This window comes from Lacerta agilis, chromosome 12, assembly GCF_009819535.1.
Source record: "Lacerta agilis isolate rLacAgi1 chromosome 12, rLacAgi1.pri, whole genome shotgun sequence".
Lineage (NCBI taxonomy): Eukaryota > Metazoa > Chordata > Lepidosauria > Squamata > Lacertidae > Lacerta > Lacerta agilis.
Window position 1 is genome coordinate 4,818,091 of NC_046323.1, and position 23,847 is coordinate 4,841,937.

General features: G+C 41.7%; 1 protein-coding gene across 2 annotated transcripts in view; it reads right to left on the minus strand.

Moving 5' to 3' along the window:
- POU6F2 (POU class 6 homeobox 2) overlaps positions 1–23,847 on the minus strand; it is a 314,499-nt gene that overhangs the window by 287,342 nt on the left and 3,310 nt on the right. The gene's annotated exons all lie outside the window — the stretch shown is intronic.

Here is a 23,847-nt window from a genome sequence, read left to right on the forward strand (position 1 = left end):
AACTTAAATGAACCAATAGTAGCTGTTCCTTCTGGAACAGGAAGGCAGTTACTTTCCCCTAATGTGAATACAGACAATAATAATACAGATATGATAACCCTTGAATCAATACACAACAGAGAGGAAATGCCCATGTGGCTCTGGGCAAGTGGAAACAACAGAACATGCCTGTTTTTTACAGCCAATACTATACACAGATATAGGAGCTAGGTTCATCTTGCCTATACTAAATAAATGTCCATGTTACACACAGAACAGCTTTATACCTCTCTGCTACTTCAAGATAAAAACCCAGATGTTACATACTCAGTTGCTAGATTCTGCGCTGCCATGATGGATACGTTTCCGAGCACAATTCAAAGTGTTGGAGCTGACCTTTAAAGCCCTAAACGGCCTTGGCCCAGTATACCTGAAGAAGCGTCTCCACCCCTATCGTTCAGCCTGGACACTGAGGTCCAGCACCGAGGGCCTTCTGGAGGTTCCCTTGCTGCGAGAAATCGGGTTCTACCATGAGTAAGAGCACGTGTTGCGATCGGGACCTGGCAAGACACATTCCCTTCCTGTGGGGGTGGGGCCGGTAGCCGGCCTTAGTAGCTAATGGTCAGTTAGGAGTTGCTGGGCAAAAGTTAATGTTGCAATTAGCGTCCTATTTAAGCCTCCGCACGTAGGGTGATCCTTCTCTTGGCTTCGGCTGCTGATCACCCGTCCCGCCCCCCCTTTTTTCTTAGGCCTCTGCTTTGACTTTGCTCTGCCTGTCATGGGGTCGTCTGCTTTGCAGGGGCCCAGTAGGAATTTGTCCATCTGGCCGATTGGCTGTGCTTTTTGGTTTTGCCTACTGCAGTAGCAACTTGTCACAACTTGTAAGGTTGGCGGTTAGGCATTGGTTCCTGTGTGGATTGCTGGATTGGGCGCTGCCCATCCAGAATCAGGTTGATGCTGGGAATTCCGTTAAAGGAATCCGGCGACTCTTATGCTTTGTCCGAAGCCCCCGGTAGGGGTTAGGGCCATAAGCCGAGTCCCCGGGACCATTGAGGAAGAGGGACGCGTTGCTTCCCCCCGGTCCTTAACTCTCCTCAGTCGCATTCTCCCAATCGCTGGTTTTAGGCCAGCCTCTGTCCCGGTGTGACAGAAGTCTGAACCAATGCCTACGCAACCACTCACCGAATTTGTATTTAAATAAAGTTGTGGCCCTAAATTATTTGCCAAAAACCCAAACCAAAAATCTGTCTCCTGTGTCAAGTCAATGGGGGGTGGATTGAGGTCCTCGATACGCAAGCCAAGTTACAGAGAACCAGGCAGAGGGCCTTCTCGGTAGTGGCACCCGCCCTGTGGAACGCCCTCCCGTCAGATGTCAAGGAACTAAACAACTATCTGACTTTTAGAAGACATCTGAAGGCAGCCCTGTTTAAGGAAGTTTTTGATGTCTGACATTTTATAATTTTTTAAGTTCTGTAAGCTGCCAAGAGTGGCTGGAGAAACCTGGCTAGATGGGTGGGATATAAATAAATTATTATTATTATTATTATTATTATTATTATTATTATTATTATTATTCGACAAAGGATGGTTTGCACCCCAAACTAGGCCCAAAATGCAAGACCTGTGCTCCTTCACACTCCCTCCCTTATGGTGGCTTTTAATCGCTCGTCCTTGTTTTCACTTTTTAAAGTTATGTATGGGGGACGCGGGTGGCGCTGTGGGTTAAACCACAGAGCCTAGGGCTTGCTGATCAGAAGGTTGGCGGTTCGAATCCCTGCGACAGGGTGAGCTCCCATTGCTCGGTAGCTGCTCCTGCCCACCTAGCAGTTCGAAAGCACGTCAAAGTGCAAGTAGATAAATAGGTACCGCTCCAGTGGGAAGGTAAACGGCGTTTCCGTGCACTGCTCTGGCCACATGACCTGGAAGCTGTACGCTGGCTCCCTCGGCCAGTAACGCAAGATGAGTGCCGCAACCCTAGAGTCGGACACAACTGGACCTAATGGTCAGGGGTCCCTTTACCTTTACCTTTATGGCATAATCACCTTTTAATTACTAGTTTTGATCCTTTGCCTTTTTTAAGTCTTACGTGTTCAGTTTATCCACTGATTTATCTTACGCTGGTCTGTAACTGAAATAAAGTTTGATACTGATACTGATTGAGACAAACGGGGGGGGGGGGTGTGCAGGCCCACCCCCTATTTGTGTTTATGGGGAGAAACAGTTGTCCGCTACATTAGTGGAAAAACAACAACTTCAGGCAGCCAGACCCATGCTGAAATGTTTGAGATGAAATCAAACTCTGAGAAATTTTTAAAATGTTTTCAACACATCAGCATGAAGCATCGACCTAGTTGGAATCACTTAGATCTAAAGCAAATGCACTGATTGTTTTCGCAGCATGCTCCTCTTCTTCAAGCTGCAACAGGCAGGCTGGCAAACTGCTGTTCGGAAAGGTTTTCAGCCCCCTGCCTTGGTCTACTGTAGCCTGTGACACGATCAATAGCAGGGTTAGAAGGCAGAGGAAGCCAAGGGGAGATTATGAAGATGAGGTGAGTGGCAGAATTACCTTGCAGGATTTGTTCTCCCTCAACTCACCTTGAATCTCATCTGCCTCGGACAAAGATAAAAACCCACCAAACCAGGAAAAACACGCGCGAGAGAAAGGGGTAAGGCGAGGCCTTGTGTCTACGCAGCCAAATGTTTTTAAAAGGCAGGGTTAAAACAGCCCTTTACAGGAAGAGAAACAATTCTCCTGGAAAACATGGCTTCTTTGTTACTTGCGACTGGTCTCTCGCCCGATTAAACAAATCTTGGCCCATTTATTGCATAAGTTTTAGACCACTGATTATTCATGATGCATTGTATTTATTAATCACTCCCCCCCCAAAAAAAAATGAACCTCCAAGTGACTTTTAAAAAAATGAACATTAAAAACAACGATTAAAATGGCCTGAAATACATAAATAATAATGAACTGCATAAAATTGATTTTGAGGAAAACCTGGTGACTTTGAAGGAGCAAAGAAAAAAATCAAAAAGGAGTATTTTCTCTGTTTTCATATGATGCAGACACATAATGTAGCCAGCAGCATCTCTCATGTGTGAGGGGGGGAAAGCCATGCCTCTTTGCAGTTTTTGTAATTACTGATTCTTTTTAGAATATAATCCTATTTACATTTTTCCAGCTCTAAGCTCACTGAACACAGTGAGACTTCCAAGCAAACATGTACATGACAGAGCTGTTAAAACAGTTCTTGCGATTTTGCTTCCCAATTAAGCCCAGGCACCTTTTAAATCAGTTAACCTTATTAACCAGTTAAAAGTTGTAGCCATATAGGTTCAGTTACAGGGAGGTAGCCGTGTTGGTCTGCCATAGTCAAAATAAAATAAAAAATAAAAAATTCCTTCCAGTAGCACCTTAGAGACCAACTAAGTTTGTTCTTGGTATGAGCTTTCGTGTGCATGCACACTTCTTCAGATACTGTACACTGAAACAGAAGTCACCAGACCCTTATATATAGTGTGAGAGTGGGGAGGGGTATTACTCAGAAGGGTGGTGGGAATGGGTGATATAGGTTCGTAAAATTAAAGTGGATTAAAGGGCTTTATTGCTGTGGCACTAAAAATTCGCCTTTAAACAATGGACTTTTGCGGTTAGGAAAATAATAAGGAAACATACTAAAAATGGATAAACGGTTGAATTAAATTAGGATGAATGTTCTTTGTTGCATAGGTGTGTTTGCTCAGCGCTAGGACTCAAGTTGACTCACAAAAATTAAAACAAATACAGATAAAACACAAATAACTGATTACTTTTTAACAATAACTTCGTATACATTTTAAAACTATCTATGGAATAAAAAATATGCAAAATAATATATTACAAAAATGCAGTAAAAAAGAGTACACCGCACTATTAAGTGTTCTTTCCTTAAAAGCATTCAGTTCACAAAAGCCTGTATAAAAAAGTTTACCTGGCCATGGAAGGCCAACAAGGAAGGAGCCAGTCAAGCTTCTCTAGGAAGGTAGTTTCAAAGTCTGGAAGCAGCCACCAAGAAGACCCCTCAGAACAAATTAGAACAAATGCTCAAGACAGAGCAGACATTGTATAACCCCATATAAGCTTCGTGCAAACAAATCAGGACAAAAGTTCAGTCTGCCTTCATACTCTTTCAGATACAGTCCCAGACTTATCAATGAAAAGGTGACCATTTTCACCACTGCAAGAGTTTGCGATTTTGAAAAACATCCTTTCCATTCTCCTCAGTCTGCCAATATGATACGCTGGATTTCTGCTCCACTAACTCCTAAACAGAAGTGATACTACCAACCATGGGCTGAAAAATACTTGTCTATCAACAGGATCTGACTTGACTATTCATCCAATCCCAAGTGTTACCTATTACAGCTACTGAATAACAAAAGAGATTATGTGGAAGCAGCAGTTTTCAAATATTTTCTTACATCCAAGGCACACTTTCCTCATTAAATTGACTGCCAAAAAAACTCAGTGCAATGCAAATGATCCTGAACCAGTGACTATCGTCTCAAACCAGAGACTCAAGGAGTAAGGCCCAAGGCAGTTTGCTCCCTGTACCACCAGGGCAGCTCTTAGCCAGAGGCTGGTTCCAGCCTGATCTCTGCTGTGCTGCAGTACCATCCCTGCAACGGACGAAGACAGTCAAGAGCTTTGTCAGCTCAGCCAGACCATGTGACCCAAGGAGTGGTAGAGGTCTAGCTGGCCCTATGTAAGTATTCCTACAGGCTTGGTTCCAGTTGGGATGGTTACAGCGTAGTGCTGGTTACACCAAGGTTGCAGGTGTGATCCCTGTATGGGACAACAGGTGTGATCCCTGTATGGGACAGCTGCATATTCCTGCATTGCAGGGGGTTGGACTAGATCAGTGTTTTTCAACCTTTTTTGGGCAAAGGCACACTTGTTTCATGAAAAAAATCATGAGGCACACCACCATTAGAAAATGTTAAAAAATTTAACTCTGTGCCTATATTGACTATATATAAAGTAATTTTCTTGAATTTTTCAATTTTTCCCACGGCACACCAGGCAACATCTCGCGGCACACTAGTGTGCCGCGGAACAGTGGTTGAAAAACACTGGACTAGATGATCCTCAGGGTCCTTTCAAACTCTACAGTTCTATGATTCTATGACAACTGCCCCATTGTGCTTAGCTGCTGATAGTGGCAGATTCTCAGTGGAGCATCCTCAAGTGACCCTGTCCACCCTCCTGGATGTTTAAGAAGTTTAAGAGGGCTTCGTATTCCAGTTGCCCTTGCTCAAGCAAAGTGGAGTTCCTTGGTTGTGGCCTGTTCCTGTATCGTTGGTTGTCCGGTGTCCTTTTTTTGGCTTGCTCCTTGATCTTGCTTCAGGGTTCATCACCTGGTTCTGACCTATTCCTTGATCCTGATGCTTGGCTTTGTCCCACAGCTACTGGTTTCTAGCTCACCTTAGACTTCTCCTATGGTCTATCCCTGGCAGGTCCTCAGTCTGAGCAACTCATTTATGACAAAAGGTGCTGGAAGGCTCTGCTTCCCTCGCTCCCACTTTGCCCCTAGACATAATGCATGTTCATGTCAAGAAGACAGCAAACAAACCGCTAAGCAATAGCTCATGTCTAGGAGGATGGCCACTCAGTCTGTTAACTGCTGTTACGTAGATAAATTTAATCGGCCGGTGAGGTGCCAACAATTATGCACTACAATTATGGTGAGAAGATAAAGGAGTATCCAGGGTTAGTGCAGATAATTATGTGAGCTGAGCAGATATTAGGCCACTGTATAATAAAATCAATAATGTTGAAGTCTGTAGCTTTAATTCCACGAATGTGTCTGACTTCTGTGTGTCCTCCTATTCATATAATGTTTGTACTACCAACTGCTTATCATTGCTTATCTTACTCCATGAAACATGATGCAAAGCCATTTGTCTTTTGGCCACTGAATACAAGTTACCGGTACTCTGTGAAATATTTCAGTATTATCTTCCTTCCTGTTCATCATAATCTCTAGTTGTTTTTCCAAGGTTAAAAGTTTTAAATAAAGTACTATAGAATGTCATAGGGGACTCTCTATGAATTGATAGTAATTAAGCAAGCACAGGTTATGGTACATGCCAATTTAGCATTAGGTACCTCATTCTAAATTAATTCTGCTATAGATTTCATGTATAGCTTTTTAAAAACGTACATTTATTAAGTTATATACTCCCTTTCATTTTTAGAACTAGTATAAATCAACAGCAAAATGCAAACAAGCGTATGCTAAAGCTACAATTCTAAGCACAAGGCTTAAGCCCAAAGGGAACATGTTTTCCAAACATTTTTGGCAGTGTCAAAAATTTGTCCTCCTGTTTAGAATTTTTTCACGCACTGAAACAAAGAGAAGCAAAAATGTTCACTCATTGAGACTGAGAGCAACACTTCCCAAAGGCTGCTTCATTTCCTGCAATCCTATACAGTAGACAAATCTAATTCCCTACATACTGATGTGGCATCATCCAGTGCCGGCCCGCCCATGAGACAAGGTGAGATCCTGATGTTAAAATCATAGAACTGTCAAATTGGAAGGGACCCCAAGGGCCATCTAGTTCAACCCCTGCATTGCAAGAACCTCAACATAGTCTCCCAACCAATTTGAAACCATACCAGACCCTTCTGAGCTTTGCAAATGTGCTAGCAGCTTTATTGCTGCACCAAATCTTTTCCACTTGTTGCTGGTTTAGATCTCCCCTATCTCCTCCTCCTTCTGGCAGGGAGGAAGGGTGTGGTTGGGGTCTGCCTCAGGTGCCAAAATGTATTGGGCCAGCCTTGACATCATCCAACCTGCCACATGATCTGTGATTAGTTTGGATCACTCATGTAACTATTCCTAGCCAGTAATCAAGACAAAATTTTGCCAAAGCAGCATCAGATTGGAGGAGAAAACTGTCTTGAAAAAATGAGAACATTCATATATCCATGTTAGGGAGGACTATTTAGGGTCTACCTGAAAATAATCACTTACGTCCTGAAAATGGAAATGGCTAAATATTCAGCATAGCCCTGCTTAACCCATTTAAAAGAAGGTAAGTGATGTTTCTTAGAGCCAGTCTACAAATTCAATATATTTACAATCATACAGTATTGTTGGGACTGCACCACTTCAGTCTATAGATGGGGGATCATTACATGGCAGAATTTTTCTTTTCTTTCTAAGGAGGGAATCAAACATGCATGCTCATCACCCATTCCTCCTCCCTCAGTGACTTGTATTCATAAAACTGGGAATGTCAGTTACTGAATATGAGGGAAACACAAGGAGCTATCATTGGTGTACAGTGTATGACATGGAAGCCATCACTTGAAGTTGCAATCATGATGAACACATAGGCCTCACTCTAATAGCATGCTCATATTTTGATAAAAGATGAGTATATTAATTTGCATCAATGAATAGCAAGCTGCAGGTTTCATCCTCATGGTTTGGGATAATGGTGGAAGTCTCTACCAATCCATAGCTAATATTATTCCACTTAAATTGTTGTAAATCCTGTTGACTTGCATAGATTAGATAAAGCTCAACAGGCTACCTTTTGTGGTTAAACAGAATTTCCACAACTATGAACAAGCTTGGGATGGGTTGCTTTTCCCATTATTGCTATGGACGTACTACACTATAACAATAGCAACATGACAACTGAAGGATGGTTTACAATGCCTAGGCCTCCCTTGACTCCAAAGTAATTCTCCAGCTAGAGAACCAAACCATTTGTCTCTTGTCCAGCATTTATTATGATCATGACAGAATGCCCTTAATCATAAAGAATCTAATCTGTAAAACGAAAGCCAACCTGATAGTTCAGTCTGTGCAATCCTGTGTATTCTTCCCCTTATCCCCTCTGGCAATATGACACTGATATTTTGATTGTTTTATGAAATTTGTTAAGAGCAATCTACTGTAACTCACAATTATTGCTATGAGAAGTACTGTGCAGAAAAGAGCGAGATAACACAGCCTGATCCTAAAAATGTTTCCTTGGAAATAAGTTTTATTGAGTTCCAGGTAGGATCTCTGAGTACATAGTGTTCCAAGTTTGCAAACCAGACATGTGCTCTATAACTTTAAAAATATCAATAAATGCAGGACAAAGAACCTAAGGCTTCTTCCTCCCACTGCTCCCTTCATTCACTGCTTGCCTCGTTTTATAGCACACTTGGAGTCCCTTTTGTGGCAACAGGCTTGCATGGTAGAAGAAGAAACAGAGCTGGGGCAGGGTGCTGGAAGAAGCCACACGTGCTTTGTTTACAAAGTCCTTCAACAACCTTTTGGTGGTTAAGGTGAATTTCTGGACTGCAACCTGCAATCCTATCAGTTGTTGTTGTTTAGTCATTTAGTTGTGTCCGACTCTTCGTGACCCCATGGACCAGAGCACGCCAGGCACTCCTGTCTTCCACTGCCTCCCGTAGTTTGGTCAGACTCATGTTGGTAGCTTCGAGAACACTGTCCAACCATCTCATCCTCTGTCGTCCCCTTCTCCTTGTGCCCTCCATCTTTCCTAACATCAGGGTCTTTTCCAAGGAATCTTCTCTTCTCATGAGGTGGCCAAATGTTCTTCCAGTGAGCACTCGGGGCTGATTTCCTTAAGAATGGATAGGTTTGATCCATGGGACTCTCAAGAGTCTCCTCCAGCACCATAATTCAAAAGCATCAATTCTATCAATAAATCAGTAAAGATCCTATCAGTAAAGATCCTATCAGTAAAGATCCTATCAGCCATAGATGGGCTATAAAATAGTAGCATAGACAAATCCTTAAACATGGCAATTCAGCAAATGGTTATTCACTACATTTAAGGGTCTTTGAAGCTTATCACAAGGGTTAGCTATATACAAACATTGGTTGGCATTCAGGAGACAATGAAGGAGTGTGCCTTTGGGGGTGAGGCTAATCTGTTGGAAGGCTGCAGGGCCTGCTGTGGCTGTATAGGCTGATATGGGAGAGACATGTTTTGTTGCAGATGGGGCAGGTGAAGGTGTCCAGTTTTGCTGCTGCAGGTGCACCATGGCATTTCTTCTCTCTGCACTCCTCCCAGTGGTCATTTCTCACTGCTATGGATACAGGACTTGTCTGTCTTTCTCCAGGCACTGCAGTTGTCTGCAAGGGATTGCTTACAAAATCAGGGTACCCGAGTTTGTTCCAGAGGCTGTTGACTCAATACAAGGGAATCCCTTTTCAGCTCACCACGGGAACAAATGTTTAATTGTACAGTCTCTCCCTTGCTTTCTCCTTATTTTGATTAATTCCTCAAGCATGAAAATTAATCGAAAGCACAAACTGAACTATGTGGCTTGTTTTCTTATGAATACTGAAGCTGTAATCCTGTTCTGATTTACCTTGGAGTAAATCCACTGAACTCAATTGGATTTCTAATATACAGATTTGTGTAAAGAAGTCTGTGTAAACAAAACTACAGTTATTTCACTTGCATAGGTAGTCAAACCTGCAAAAAAAAACAAAAAACACACAACTCCACCTAATAATTATTTATTTTACACAACTCCATGAGGGCAGATGGTGCAGCCACTTTGTTGAAGCTAAGCAAGTCTGGATCCGGTTAATACCTACATTAAGGTTGCAGTATGTCATTAGAGTTTTGTGTACATCACTGGGGATATATGTGGCACAGGGCACACATACCTACAATAAAAAATAACACAATTTACAGCTAAACTTAAAGTTAACTTTTTAGTGCTTTTATTTTAACGTAGATCTGAAAATCAGTTGGAATAAAATGTACTGGTTTAAAACCTAGTACTTCGGTTTAAATGGGATCTGGATTGAACTATCTGCAACATAGTGTGGTCTGCAGATTAAAGTCATGATTTTATCCTCTCATGTCCTCATTGGCAGTACAGTGCTATATTTATGCCTGCCTAGAAGCAAACCATTCTCGCTTTTTGCAAAATAAAGATGCCTGTTGTGTATGCTGCCATCCATATGAAAGCTGTCAGCTACTAAAGATAAAGAGGAACTCTGTTGGGCAATATGATTAAGGCATAGTCTACACAAACAGCAGGTCACAAAGTAACCTCAGAGCAGCAGTCAGGGAGGGCTGTATGTCTGTAAGAGCCAACTAAGTCATACTCTGAGTAGACCCACTGAAATCATTGGACCTCTGAGTATGACTAATGTTGGGTATCGCCCTACAGCTGGAGCTGGGAAGGTCACTGGATGACAATGGTCTGTCACTCTCTTTTAGCCTAACACCCTTACCCACATCACAGTGTTGCAGTAAGGATAACAGTGGGGGGAGCGACCATGATGATGATGATGATGATATTCTCCCCATCATATTCCTTGATTTCTAATTTTCATTGCATGTTGTCCTCAGTTTCATCTCCCGCCCAGTAACAGTTTCACATGTGATCCATGGTCTCTAGCCAGAAACACATATTTCTCCCCCACACACCCAACACATACTTAAAGTATAATAACAAGTTATCTTTAGAATTGCACTGCTCTAATTTATCCCAAAATAAAATAAAAAAATCCTTCCAGTAGCACCTTAGAGACCAACTAAGTTTGTTCTTGGTGTGAGCTTTCGTGTGCATGCACACTTCTTCAGATACACTGAAACTGAAGTCCTGTAACTAATTTATCCCAGTAGTGATGTATGGAAGTGAGAGCTGGACCATAAAGAAGGCTGATCGCCGAAGAATTGGTGCTTTTGAATTATGGTGCTGGAGGAGAATCTTGAGAGTCCCATGGACTGCAAGAAGATCAAACCTATCCGTTCTTAAGGAAATCAGCCCTGATTTATCACTGGAAGGACAGATCCTGAAGCTGAGGCTCCAGTACTTTGGCCACCTCATGAGAAGAGAAGACTCCCTGGAAAAGCCCCTGATGTTGGGAAAGATGGAGGGCACAAGGAGAAGGGGGCAACAGAGGACAAGATGGTTGGACAGTGTTATCAAAGCTACCAACATGAGTCTGACCAAATTGCGAGAGGCAGTGGAAGACAGGAGTGCCTGGCGTGCTCTGGTCCATGGGGTCATGAAGAGTCGGACACGACTGAACAACTAAACAACAACAACAATTTATCCACAGGTTCACATAGTGAGCACCTAATGTTGCATATACTGAAAAAACACTGGTATTGACTTGAACTAATGCAATTTTTTCCTCCACAAAACATTGCTTTTAAAATAAAATAAAATAATAATGTCAGAAATTGAAAAGCAGCTTGCCTGGCAATATGTCTGCTAACCAAACATTGAGCATAAATCACCTTTCAAACATATTTCTATATGGGTATTTCTTTTTAAAATTTATCAGGCAGCTTTCCAAAAATCTTTACTGAAGGCACAGAAAGTTTTACTTTGTTTTAGTCTATTCTATTGTGGTTTTAACTTTTGTATGTTTAAACTATGGATGTAAATTTTTAGTGATAATTATATGGTCTTATCTTTTTTGTAAACAACTTTGGGGTTTTTTACGTTCAAGTGGCATATATATTTTATGGATGTATCATTTAAAAAAATGAAAAACAGAGTCCCAGTAAATCCACAATTACCGGTATAAATAATAAAATATCCAATAATAAATTAGCATAGCAAATTATTATATTTTATATTAATATATTTATATATAATATATTAAAACTACTTTAGAGCCAAAATGCTGGTCCAACACAGAAATACCATTATGAAAGGTAAGAGCTTCTCTTGGAAAGGAATTCTGCAGGTCAGGTGTCATGATGGAAACAGCAATAGTCCATGTCAGTCAAATATTTCATTGAGAAAGATGTGAAGCGAGGAGTCCTACAGATTACAACAAAAGATATGGTTCAATACACACCATGCTTATTATGCTAAGAATGTGAGGGAAGTCAGAATCCTTGGTTGCATATTCATTATGATACCTGCTGAGCATCATAGAATTAAATAAAATTCCTTTCTTCTGTGGTGATTTGTTATTATGAATGCACTCCACAACCCTCCACACAACGACGAACTGGAGATATAGATAGCCACACCCCCCCCTTTGATTAGATTAAAGGTACTTTTTCATTCTTGCATGTGAAGACCTCCCGAAGAAAGACACAGTTGACACCAATATTAGTTTAAGGTTATTGGCATAATCTGGGCCACAACTTTATTGAATACAGAATGTGAGTGGTTTGCTCAGGCATTGGTTCGACCAGCTACACCTACACCTCTGGCAGGGCAGCACTGACAACTGGACACCGGCAGAAGTCAGTAAGGGTAAACATACTGGGGGAGCATTGGTCCTACCACAGACGCAACCCTGGCGTGGCCCTAACCCCTGGAAGGGGATTGGACAAAAACATGGCAAGCCCCTGGATTCCTTTAATGGAATACCCTATCACACACTGGGAGGGGCAGGTGTGACAACCTCCGCTCCACCACACCTTGAACCAATGCCTAACCGCCAAACCTTACAAAGTTATGACGATTTGCTACACGGCAGGCAAAACCCAAGTGGCACCAGCCAATCAGCCAAATGGGAAAATTCCTACTGGGCCCCTGCCCCAAAAACAGATGACCCATGACGACATAGCAAGGTCATAGCAAGACCCTAAATATAGGGAGGGTGGGCGGGCGATCTGGTGCACGAGGCGCTAAGAGGAAGCTTGACGCAACGTGTAGCGGTATAAATAGTTCCCCCGGCTGCAAATTCTCTCAACCCCATTGGCCAGAATTACCCCAGCAACCGAGGGACCCAATCGGGTTGTTGTGGCTATCCAAACGATCCCACCCACACAGACAGTGAGGTCAATCTTAGTGATCTCACCGCAATGCGTGCCCTCCATGATGAGGACACGATTTAGGTGTGTCTGTTTTTCACTGTGAGATCTCATTCATACTATAATAAGCCACGGAATAATGAGAGAGGTTTCTCACTCCTTTGTGAGTTTTCCCAGTAAGCTGTGATCACATAGATTCAGCCTTGGTTTCCAAGTCAGTGGCTATGAAGATAGCACAGGGAGTTAGGAACAAATGGCAACGGTTTTAGCTCTTCCCAGGAAATAGAAGGTGGTTGATGGTTTTGGTGAAAAATTCCCTTGCCTAATGGTTGGCAACCATTTTTATTTTAGTCTTGAGCCAAGTCACAAAGTATTTTTAAAGTGCTGTATTTGCATTACATTCCAAGCTATTACTGACAGTAGAGATTTCTACATCTGTACAAAGCAAAGCCTTTCTATGACCAAACTAGATGTCATTATTTATTTTTATTTTTTGCATAACCAGTGTTTGGCCACAGTAAAATAATTAACCCAATCTGTGCAAGCAGAAAACAGCTATTTTGAGACTTCACGTAGCTATCAAGACAAATATCCCAGTGTGAATTGTTCATCAGTTGTCCTGTTTGATCGTGCTTAGGAACTCTGGAGTGGAAATCACTCAACTTTCTATATAGTCCTCTGCCAAATTTATTGCTTGGCACAGATTAACAGACTTTTGAGTCATAATAAAAAAGAAAGAATTTGACAAAGTGGTGGATTCTCTCCCACCCTACAGGTTCAAGGTGCATTTGTACAAAATTTCAACAAAATTAGAGAGATTATTACAGCAATTGGAAATAATGTTAGAGACAGTTAAGTAAGCTGCTCAGACAATTACCCCCCAGAACTGAAAATTGATGTGCAGTATATAAAATAAAAAGAGGGTTAGTGCTGAAAGCAGCAATTATATCTCTTAAGAACTAGTAGAAAGTAATAATGCAGCATTCAGATGTCTCTGTAGCAACTTGAAACTTTTACTAAAGAAATAAAATGTAACATTCAGTTTTGAAAAAGTGCTGGTTTGATCAAAGTCAAGTTCCTGATTGATCTGAAAGGAAAGATTAATAAAACTGTTAAATTTTTATGCATTTCTCATAATCCTGTCTGTAAAACGATTTGTTCACATGAGCAATTTCCAAAGAGTGAGTCAGAGAATTACTTTAAAAAATTTTGATGATGATGATATAGATTATTAGGAGGAAGCAAAGCAAATGCTGGCAGTAAACAATAAAAAAATGGGGGAGCAAAAAGCAACAGAAACAAAAGGACCCTTTCCACTGGAGGATTCCCCATGGACTGGGAAAATATGGCCAAACTGTCCTCTTTTTTGCTTCTTGGCAATCAAGTCTCCGCTTATAACCAAATCCGGCATATTTGTGCAGGAGTTCATTAACACAGTAGACTTTTAACAGCCTTTTAAAAGGTCTAGAAGAAAACTAAAGTTATGGCTAAATGAATATATCTTTAGGAGAATTAAAGTATTCTCTGGGCCTAATAATCTGAAACTCTTGGCATACAAAAACTCAGTACTACAAGTGAAAGCCAATTAACATTTGTGTTAAGTTTTATTCCAGTTGATTCATTTTGAAATGCATCTTCCCATCCTATCCCATCCCACTAACCACAAAACACATTCATGTGCTTCTGATCCCAAATGGTTGGCCCTGAGCGCATTAGCCACCAGAAAAGATTAAGATCGCCTCCCTGCCAGGAAACAGAAGACACTCAGATAAGAAGTGCGTGGCACATGTACCTCCATGATTCTGTAGTGGGGAGGGGGGCGCCTATTTGGGATTGTTTTGGTTTTTTTACGCAGTGCAGTAATTGAGACTGTGATTTGAAATGGAACATGTACACTGGGAGAGAGGGACTTATAAACCCTTCCTCCTCATCACATTTTTCATCTAAAAAACTCCTCGGCCACTTTTATTCCTGCTGGGGAAAAGATGCAGCAGATGAAAACTCAGGTGGGGAGGGGGGGCATTTTGGTGGGAGAACAGTGTAAGGGAGAAAAGTTAAGAAGCCAACGATTCTCCCACAAAATATTTGCCTTGCTCTCTAAATAGCAAACTACATGCTATGCTTGCAGTTCCGTAAGTGGCCCTGGAGGCTATTTCTCATATATGACTATGATACTGGAAGTGACTCTGGGTGAGATAAAAGTGGTTGCAAAGGAGTTGTTGCAGGGGGGTAAATTACAGCAGGGTGGGAGGTTCAGCTCCCCTCACCCAAATGCCCCCCTTTGCTTTTTAAAATTAGATCACCTTTAACCTTTTTACATGACTGGAGCAGCTCTGTTTTCAAACACATTGCCATTTCCAGTGCGGCTCATTAGCTCCATGTGCTCAAAGAATGAAACGGAACCAGCAATTATGACGATGTTGCCCATTGAGCTGTAGTTGCTAAAGCAGAGGTGGGCAACATTTTTCCTGTCTAGAGTTGCATCCTCTTAGGGGTAATGTGTAGGGGGCTGCAGAGCTGACACCAGAGACAAAAGTGTTCTGAGTCAACTAGCCTGGAATACAGACCATTCTGTTTCAACTTTCATAATGGCTGAATCAGATTAGACTTTCCCATCTTACCTAGAAGTAAGCCCTACTAGATTGATGAAAGTAACTCTCAAATATATGTTGCAGGTAGGTAGCCGTGTTGGTCTGCCATAGTCAAAACAAAATAAAATAAAAAATTCCTTTCAGTAGCACCTTATAGACCAACTAAGTTTGTTCTTGGTATCTGAAGAAGTGTGCATGCACACGAAAGCTCATACCAAGAACAAACTTAGTTGGTCTCTAAGGTGCTACTGAAAGGAATTTTTTTATTTTATTTTGTCTCAAATATATGGAGAATGAACCCAAGTGAAAGCACTTTTATGTGACTTTAATGTGCCACACACACACATAATTAAAATAAAATACTGCTCTTCCCAGTTGTTCTGAAGCTACAAAGAAAAGAGAGAGAAAATGCTTTTAGAAGCTAGGAATAAAAAGGAAGGAAGGAAGGAAGGAAGGAAGGAAGGAAGGAAGGAAGGAAGGAAGGAAGGAAGGATAGGGCAGATAAGCATTGGAACCTGTCTAAAATTTTAAAAAGTTAAACCACAGAGCCTAGGGCTTGCTGATCAGAAGGTCGGCGGTTCAAATCCCTGCAACAGGGTGAGCTCCCGTTGCTCGGTCCCAGCTCCTGCCCACCTAGCAATTCGAAAGCACGTCAAAGTGCAAGTAGATAAATAGGTACCACTCCGGAGGGAAGGTAAACGGAGTTTCCGTGCGCTGCTCTGGTTCGCCAGAAGCGGCTTAGTCATGCTGGACACATGACCTGGAAGCTGTACGCCGGCTTCCTTGGCCAGTAACACGAGATGAGCGCCGCAACTCCAAAGTTGGACACGACTGGACCTAATGGTCAGGGGTCTCTTTACCTTTAAAGTCTGGAAGCTACAAGTTTTTCACCTGTGTGCTAGAGAATTTGCAGGGCTAAGCAGAGTATTGGAGATGGCTGATTCTTTTTAGGAAAACTATTTCACCTGGCATTTAGGAATGAATTCAAACAACAGATAAAAAATAACATGTGTGTGTCCATTTTCGAGATAAGCTGTTCATGCTCAAATATTCTGAAGATTCCCCCCCGCCCGCCCGCCCGTTGCTGCATGGAGCAATGCTGAGTAGCTCCAGAGGGATTCACGTCTGTTGGAAAACAGGTTATGATGATGCATAGGCTCTTGAGGGAGGAGAAAAAAGGTTAAGTAGTCAGATTCTCACAGTGTCAAAGAGGACAATCACAAAAGCAAAAGAAACATCTGAGGGACATGAAGGTTTTTCATTTTCTTGCTGTCTGAGCTTCTAAAAGATTTCTCATCCAATTTAGCCATGGCATTGTGCTTGGGTTACACGAACCTCCTCTTTTGGGTTACATTTGTGCCTGGCAATGTGCTATGAAGCTAAGTAAAACACAGAGATTTGGAACTTGCTTTTATTATCACAAATATTTTCGAGGCTTCTTTTCACCAATTCATGCACTGAAATTTGGATATAAAAATCTGTTGGCACTTTCACTGCTCACAGGGAAATGTTTGCAGGGGGGGGGGTGTTACTGAAATCTGCTATTCTGAATCCAGCAAATGAAAATTACACCCAAACACTTTTTTTCACCGTTGACTTTTTTCAGCTTGCCATCCTACCCACATCTCATCAAATCTGTCTGCAAGATTGCATATTCTGATTCTGAGTTCAATATTGACAAACCCAAGGAATGGTATAATGAACAAACCCCAAGCACGAATAATGCATGGCAGCCTTTGCCATGTGGGTACCATCCCTTCAGCACTGGGGCTGATGGGAGTTTAAACCATCTGGAGGGCACCAGGTTGGCAAAGTCTGATGTGTGAACTGATCAGATAGCAGCAGTATTACTGTACTCCTTTCATAAATATGTCCCATTACTTGTAAATTTACCTCAGTGTTGAGAAATGCTGTGTTGTTTGTGGTTATGGAAACAATCAACACTTTTAATGACACTATTAATACGGGAAATATATCAGCATACGTGGATCTTACAAACTTAATTGAGGCCAGTTTGTATTAAAGAATTAATACAATTAGCGACGTAGTACTCTAAATATAAACATTTAAAGATATGAAAATAAAAAATCAGTTTAAAGTAATAAGAACTATGGAGAGAAAAATCATTAAGAACCTGCATTAGGTTTTGGCATACGTAATGCCAAGTATCAATGGCAAATATTAGGAATGATACTGAATGTATGAAAAAACATGAAACAATCTTAATAAATAGCTGTATTTATTGTAACTAAATTTTTATTATGTAGAATACCTGTTAATTTATACATCTGATTCAAGAAAAAAAATCTTTAGTATTGGCTTTCTTCCTTTTCCTCCCCCTTGAGAACATTCTCTTGATCTTTTGATACAACAGTTAGATAAAACTCTCCTACGGAGCAAGAGTTCCAGTCAAAAGAGACTCTCTGGCAAATATCAATAGCTAATCTGTCATTTTTGAAGAAATAGTCCTATCACCTAGGTTTCCAACCAGCTATTTTTAAAATGCCTGAAGCTATAGGTCATTTACCCGCAACCCTAAGATCCCTTAAAAATAATGTGGAAGCCTTTTGTTGTTTTCCAGGTATATTTAAATGCATTCCAAAACATATACATCAATTAACTGATTGCAATGCAGATAAGGCTGCCTCACATTCATTCATACAAAAAATGTTCCCGGTGGGGGCTCTTGCACACAAACACTTTATAGACTTTTTAATCCGCAATTTTTTGGTCACCCAGGCTGAAAATACATTTGAATGTCAGTGGAATGTCATGGATCCGAACAGTATGCCACAACAAATGCTTAAAAAAAAAAAAAAAGATTCTGGCAGTTGGCAACTCAGAAATGGAATGGTCCATCTCATCACAGCTATTCTCAATTTGAGGTCCTATCAACCTCCACAACAGATTGAATAGGAGCTTCAAAATGGCCACCCAAATTGACTCAACTACATATTTATGTTCTTAAAGTATTATTAACCAGATGAATAGCATAGACCAGCATAGATCCATATTATACCTTAAGAGAACCAAATCTAATCCTGAATGTTAATGTTAGGGCCAAAAAAAAAAAAACCCCTGGAAGTTCAGTGTTTAAACATGATTACTTGGAATTACTGATCATTGGTTTCAGTTGCAACTTTGCATGGTCCAATCTGCCGAGACAGCCATGGTCTGCGATTCTGCAATGGTGCAACACTCTGCTACCAGTGCTGTCAAGTATCCCGTTTTCCCAGGATTCTCCCTTATTTTAAGCAGTTTCCCGCTGCTCTCCCTTATTTTTTATTTCCCTTAAATTTCCCGTTTTTAATGGAAGCAGCTCCTTCCCTGCTGGCCAGGGACTGGGTGGGAAGACCTCGCCTACTTGGAGAGAAAAGCCTCAGCCCTCAAAGCAAGTGGGAGCCATTTCCTGTGCTTACAGGGGGGTGTATTCCTCCCCCTGCATCAGCCCCTAGCCGTTGCCGCCGAGCCCCTCAGCCGGCCAATAGGGTTAGCTGGTGGGCGGAGCCTGGCTGCCTTTGAGCAGCTGCTGCTTCCTGTCCTGTTTTGATGGGATCAGACAAGAAGAAAATGGGGCTCCATTGCGCGGAGCACATGGCTGCCCTCCTCTTTGCTCCGCTCCGAGCCCGAGCCCGCTTGGAGTTTACATTGCTGCTCCGCCCACTTTTGCTTTTGGCTCCGCCCACCACTGACATGTGACTGTCCCCGGGATAGGTGAGACTGCTGATCCCTTATTTTCAAATCCGAAACTTGACAGCTATGTCTGCTACCTCAACACTCTGCTACCCTAAACTGTGTTTTATATACTGGTAACCGACTTTTATTTTGTTCTGTGTATATCGCAATGCTTTTTGTTGCGATGGCCGACGGCTGATGCAAATAAAGTTCCATTCATTCATTCACTCTGCTACCTCATTCCCAACTTACTCTGCAGCATGTGAATGCCAGAACCGTTTGACCGAATACTTCATTCCACATTACAACCCAGAAATGAAATCCGTAGATATTCAAATGTGGAGATGCTATAGGATTGCATCTGTTGGGTCTGCACAGAACGTGCATGCAATTCCTCCCCTGTACAGTACAGATCTCATGGAGAGGGGCCATGCACATACAGATTATATGCTCACAGGGTCCGTGCAGATGACCAAATCAACTCATGATGGTAGGGAGGGATGGGGCAACTGGACATTAGCCCCATACTGCCCCCTTCATGCTTATAGCTATGAGTTTTGTGGCAAGCCGGAGGGAATTTTTAAAATCGCATTTCTTAAAATATCAAGACAAGCATCTCCGTATGTTTTAAATCACACTCTCATATATATTTTTTCTGCAGAAAAATGATCGTGACCTTTTGTCTTCTTTAGTGGGAATTTTTATTTTCATCCATTTGATATTCAGCAAATCAAAAAGTTGTTTTTTTTTTAAGTCTTGTTACAGCTACAGATCATTATAAGATAAGAAGCTCAACCATGTCTCTTCCATGTCTAGTACACAGGAATAGTAGCCCTGGCTGGTATTTAGCTTATCATGAGAGAATCGAAGAACCACAGAAAAGGCACTTGAATGTAAATGTGTTGCCGGAAGATAAACATCTGCACTACTGAAAGACTGCAGCATGGCCAACAATTTAAAGGTCATATAACAAGCATTGTATGCTTTTTCCTTTAAGAGTTAAAATGATTATAATGTTTGAAAACTGCGCTTTAAAAAACAGTTTGACCTCATAATTGGCTTCAATTATGCTGAATATAAAATTAAAAGCCAGGCAGAATAAAAAATAAACAAGTGTTCCTAAGACCAATTAGTGAGAAGCACGTTTGCAGAGGGCTACTGTCAGTTGTTGTAATGAGAGTAAAACTATTTACATAAGAAAGCAAATTAGATTTAAGGAAGGAAATAAATCCTCCTGTAAAACAAAAAGGCCCACAGTGAAATACATACTTTAGCTGGAATCCAGGACAAGGTCCAAAGAATTGCATGGAATAAATTAACTAGATAAAAAAAATATTCTACTGCAAATATTTATATTGCAAAATATCACTGCAACATTCCTGCATCTTCTTACAATAATAATTTTGGAGCGAGTGGGTGCTATGCTTAATAATGTAAAATAGTATGTTCCTCTAGAGATGCTTCATTTTCAAAGTACAAAGGTATTCATAAATATTAAAAGAGGGTTTTTTAGACATGGTGCTTCATACACTGGTATTTCCTGCACTCAAAACCTGTATTCAACATGTCCTTGTCCAGAAACATCCCACTAACTTAGCATTCAATGAATTCAAGTTGCAAGAAGGGAGATTCCGACTAAACAGCAGGAATAACTTAGTGACATGGGCTTAGTCAGTATTTTTGTTAGTAATAATAATAATAATCATCATCATCATCATCATTTATTATTATTTGTACCCTGCCCATCTGGCTGGGTCCCCCAGCCACTCTGGGCGGCCTCCAACAGATATTAAAATACATTAAAATATCACAGGTTAAAAACTTCCCTAAACAGGGCTGCCTTCAGGTATTTTCTGAATGTCAGGTAGTAGTTTATCTCTTTGACCTCTGCTGGGAGGGCGTTCCACAGGGCAGGTGCCACTACCGAGAAGGCCCTCTGCCTGGTTCCCTGTAGCTTTGCTTCTCGCAGTGAGGGAACTGCCAGAAGGCCCTCGGCGCTGGATCTCAGTGTCCAGGCTGAACGATGGGGGTGGAGACGCTCCTTCAGGTGGCAGGCTTTTTGTTGGGGGGCCAGAACCTCAGTTTGCTATGTATTTTTATTTATTTTTGTTGGTTTTTTGCGGGGGGGAGTGGCTGCTCCCTGCCCCCCCTGCTATGCCCATAGACAGTGAAAGCTCTTCCACAGTGGAGCAGACTCCCACAAGGGGGGGGGGACTCTCCTTCCTTGGAGGTTTTTAAGCAGAGGTTGAGTGGCCATCTGTCATGGATGCTTTAGCTGAGATTCCTGCATTGCAGGGGGTTGGACCAGATTCTATGATACTATGCCAGGGGTCAGCAAACTTTTTCAGCAGAGGGCTGGTCCACTGTCCCTCAGACCATGTGGGGGGGGGCAGACTATATTTTGAAGAAGAAGAAAAAAATGAACGAATTCCTATGCCCCACAAATAACCCAGAGATGCAATTTAAATAAAAGCACACATTCTACTCGTGTAAAAACACACTGATTCCCGGACCATCCGTGGGCCGGATTTAGAAGGCGATTGGGCCGGATCCGGCCCCCGGGCCTTAGTTTGCCTACCTACCCATGTTAACAACCGGGGTTTATCACAGTACCTTAGTGAGGTTCAGGACTAGCCTTTTCATTAAGCAGGGTGAAAAGGCTGTTTCGGGCAGGAGTCTTGGCCACAGGGGCAATGTTAGCGGACGGAAGCCTACACCCTGGGGGGTTTTGTGTGAAGCTTCCCTGCCCCTTTGCCTTTTTTTATTTTTTAAATACAGTATTTCTTTATTTGCTTTCATGGTAACTGAGTGTCCTGCAAAAGTGACCAGCTGCTGCTTGGGGGGTAAGGGGAGTGGTTTGTTTCTGCTTGATTCTTCTGAGTGAGTTTGGGCGATCTGAAGTGAGACCTTTTATAAGCCTCCCCCAAATTTCACCTGGCACCAAAACTTGCAATGACCAGAGAATGAGGTGCTTGTTTTATCTGATTCCTGCAGTCCTTCCATCTTTCAAAGAAGGGGCAGGATGGTCTCAGGATTCTTTCATTGTTTTCCCAATGCATTACTTGCACTGTATACAACAGGCATCCCCAAACTTGGCCATCCAGCAGTCTTTGGGACTACAACTCCCATCATCCCTGACCACTGGTCCTGTTAGCTAGGGATGATGGGAGTTGTAGTCCCAAAGACTGCTGGATGGCCAAGTTTGGGGGTGCCTGGTATACGAGGAACATGGATATCAACATGGCAGCCTGTGGAACTTCATCTCAACCATGATTTTATAGGCCGATTTATCTGCAAAATGAAGTGTAATGATGGCGTACCTCACAGCTATATTGAGATAATAAGTGAACCATGCCGTAGAATACTTCTTACTACTGTGTTAAATTGGATTAAAATAAGAGTGCAAATTTTATAGACTTTTTTGGGGGGGGTATTAGAAATGCTAGGTTTGGTCTCTGAGAGAGCTCTTTTATCTTTAAGAGTTGTATTCCACGAGGCACTGCTTTTTCTATCATCTTTGTGCTTTGATGCTAAAAGCCAAAACTATGAGTCTTCTCCTTCAAAACCAAACATAATGATATTGGCTCTCTCGGGGCATTGGCACAGTCCGTGTTGGGGTCTGTGACTCTTTATTCCGCTTGGTGTGAACAATATAAGCTAAACATCATATATTTATAGGAAATGCAGTCTGTTATTAATTACAAGTTTCTTCTCAGCATATATCTTTTCTTCAAAGTTACTTTAAGTCGCAGATAAGTGATAATTTTATCATAAAACACCTATTGTACATCAATACAGAATTAGTTGTGGCAATATCAACCTCAAATTATAGCAATATGCTGCTACAAATTTGGTTAGTGTTACCATCTGGTTAGTATTCTGCTATAAATTTCGTTAGTGTTCCTCTTCTGGGTAGAATGCTGAACTATTGTAAAAGAACAAACTTAGTTGGTCTCTAAGGTGCTACTGGAAGGAATTTTTTTATTTTATTTTATTGTAAAAGAGGCATTTGAGATTAGAAAAGCAAACCAAAAGGATGCCACTGGAATGTGCCAAATAAGCATAATTTTTTTTCTTTGAAAATGTATATGTAGTTATGTAAATAACTACACAAAATGAGAATATTTACAAGCTGTTGCTTGCTTGATAGGGATCACTCTACCTAATTAATGTCACCCTTTTCTTTCACCAGCTCATTTAATCTCTTCTGTTCTATTGTGTTTGCGGAAACCCAGCAAACGTAGAAATGTACAGCTCGACTCGGGCCCTGAGGCCTGAGGATCAAGATGGTAGGCTGGCTTTGGTTTCCCGAGGGACCGCAGAGCCAGAAGGGTGATTGGACACCGTGACCTGTCTGCGTGAGATGAGACAAAAACAGGAGGGCTGTAATACTGATGAACTAACCTGTCACTCACAAACTCAGGTCTTGGGGGGGAGACGGAGGGGGAGGGGAAAGAAGTTACTGTATAGCCAAGACTGCGACTGAGCAAAACAAAAAGACAGAATAATGGTTAAAGTAATTAGATGACGCAGTGGCCAATAATAAGACAGAGAAAAGGTACAGGAGGAAAATCTCATCCTTTCTGAAAAGGTTTTTTAAAAAAACAAAAACCAATGAAATAGCGGGTACTTTGAGGCAGAGGATGTTAGCAATGTTGCTGCATCTGTCAAGGATCAGAGTTTGATTCCAAACACTCTGGATATGAATCAAAATCACAATGAGCAATGAGCTTCTAAATCTTGACATGCCGGGCAAGGAGGTTGTTCTTCAGAGTACTTGGCTGCTTAATTGCTTGCTTGGGGTGGGGGGGGGGGGAAGGAAAAAATCCAGAGGGAA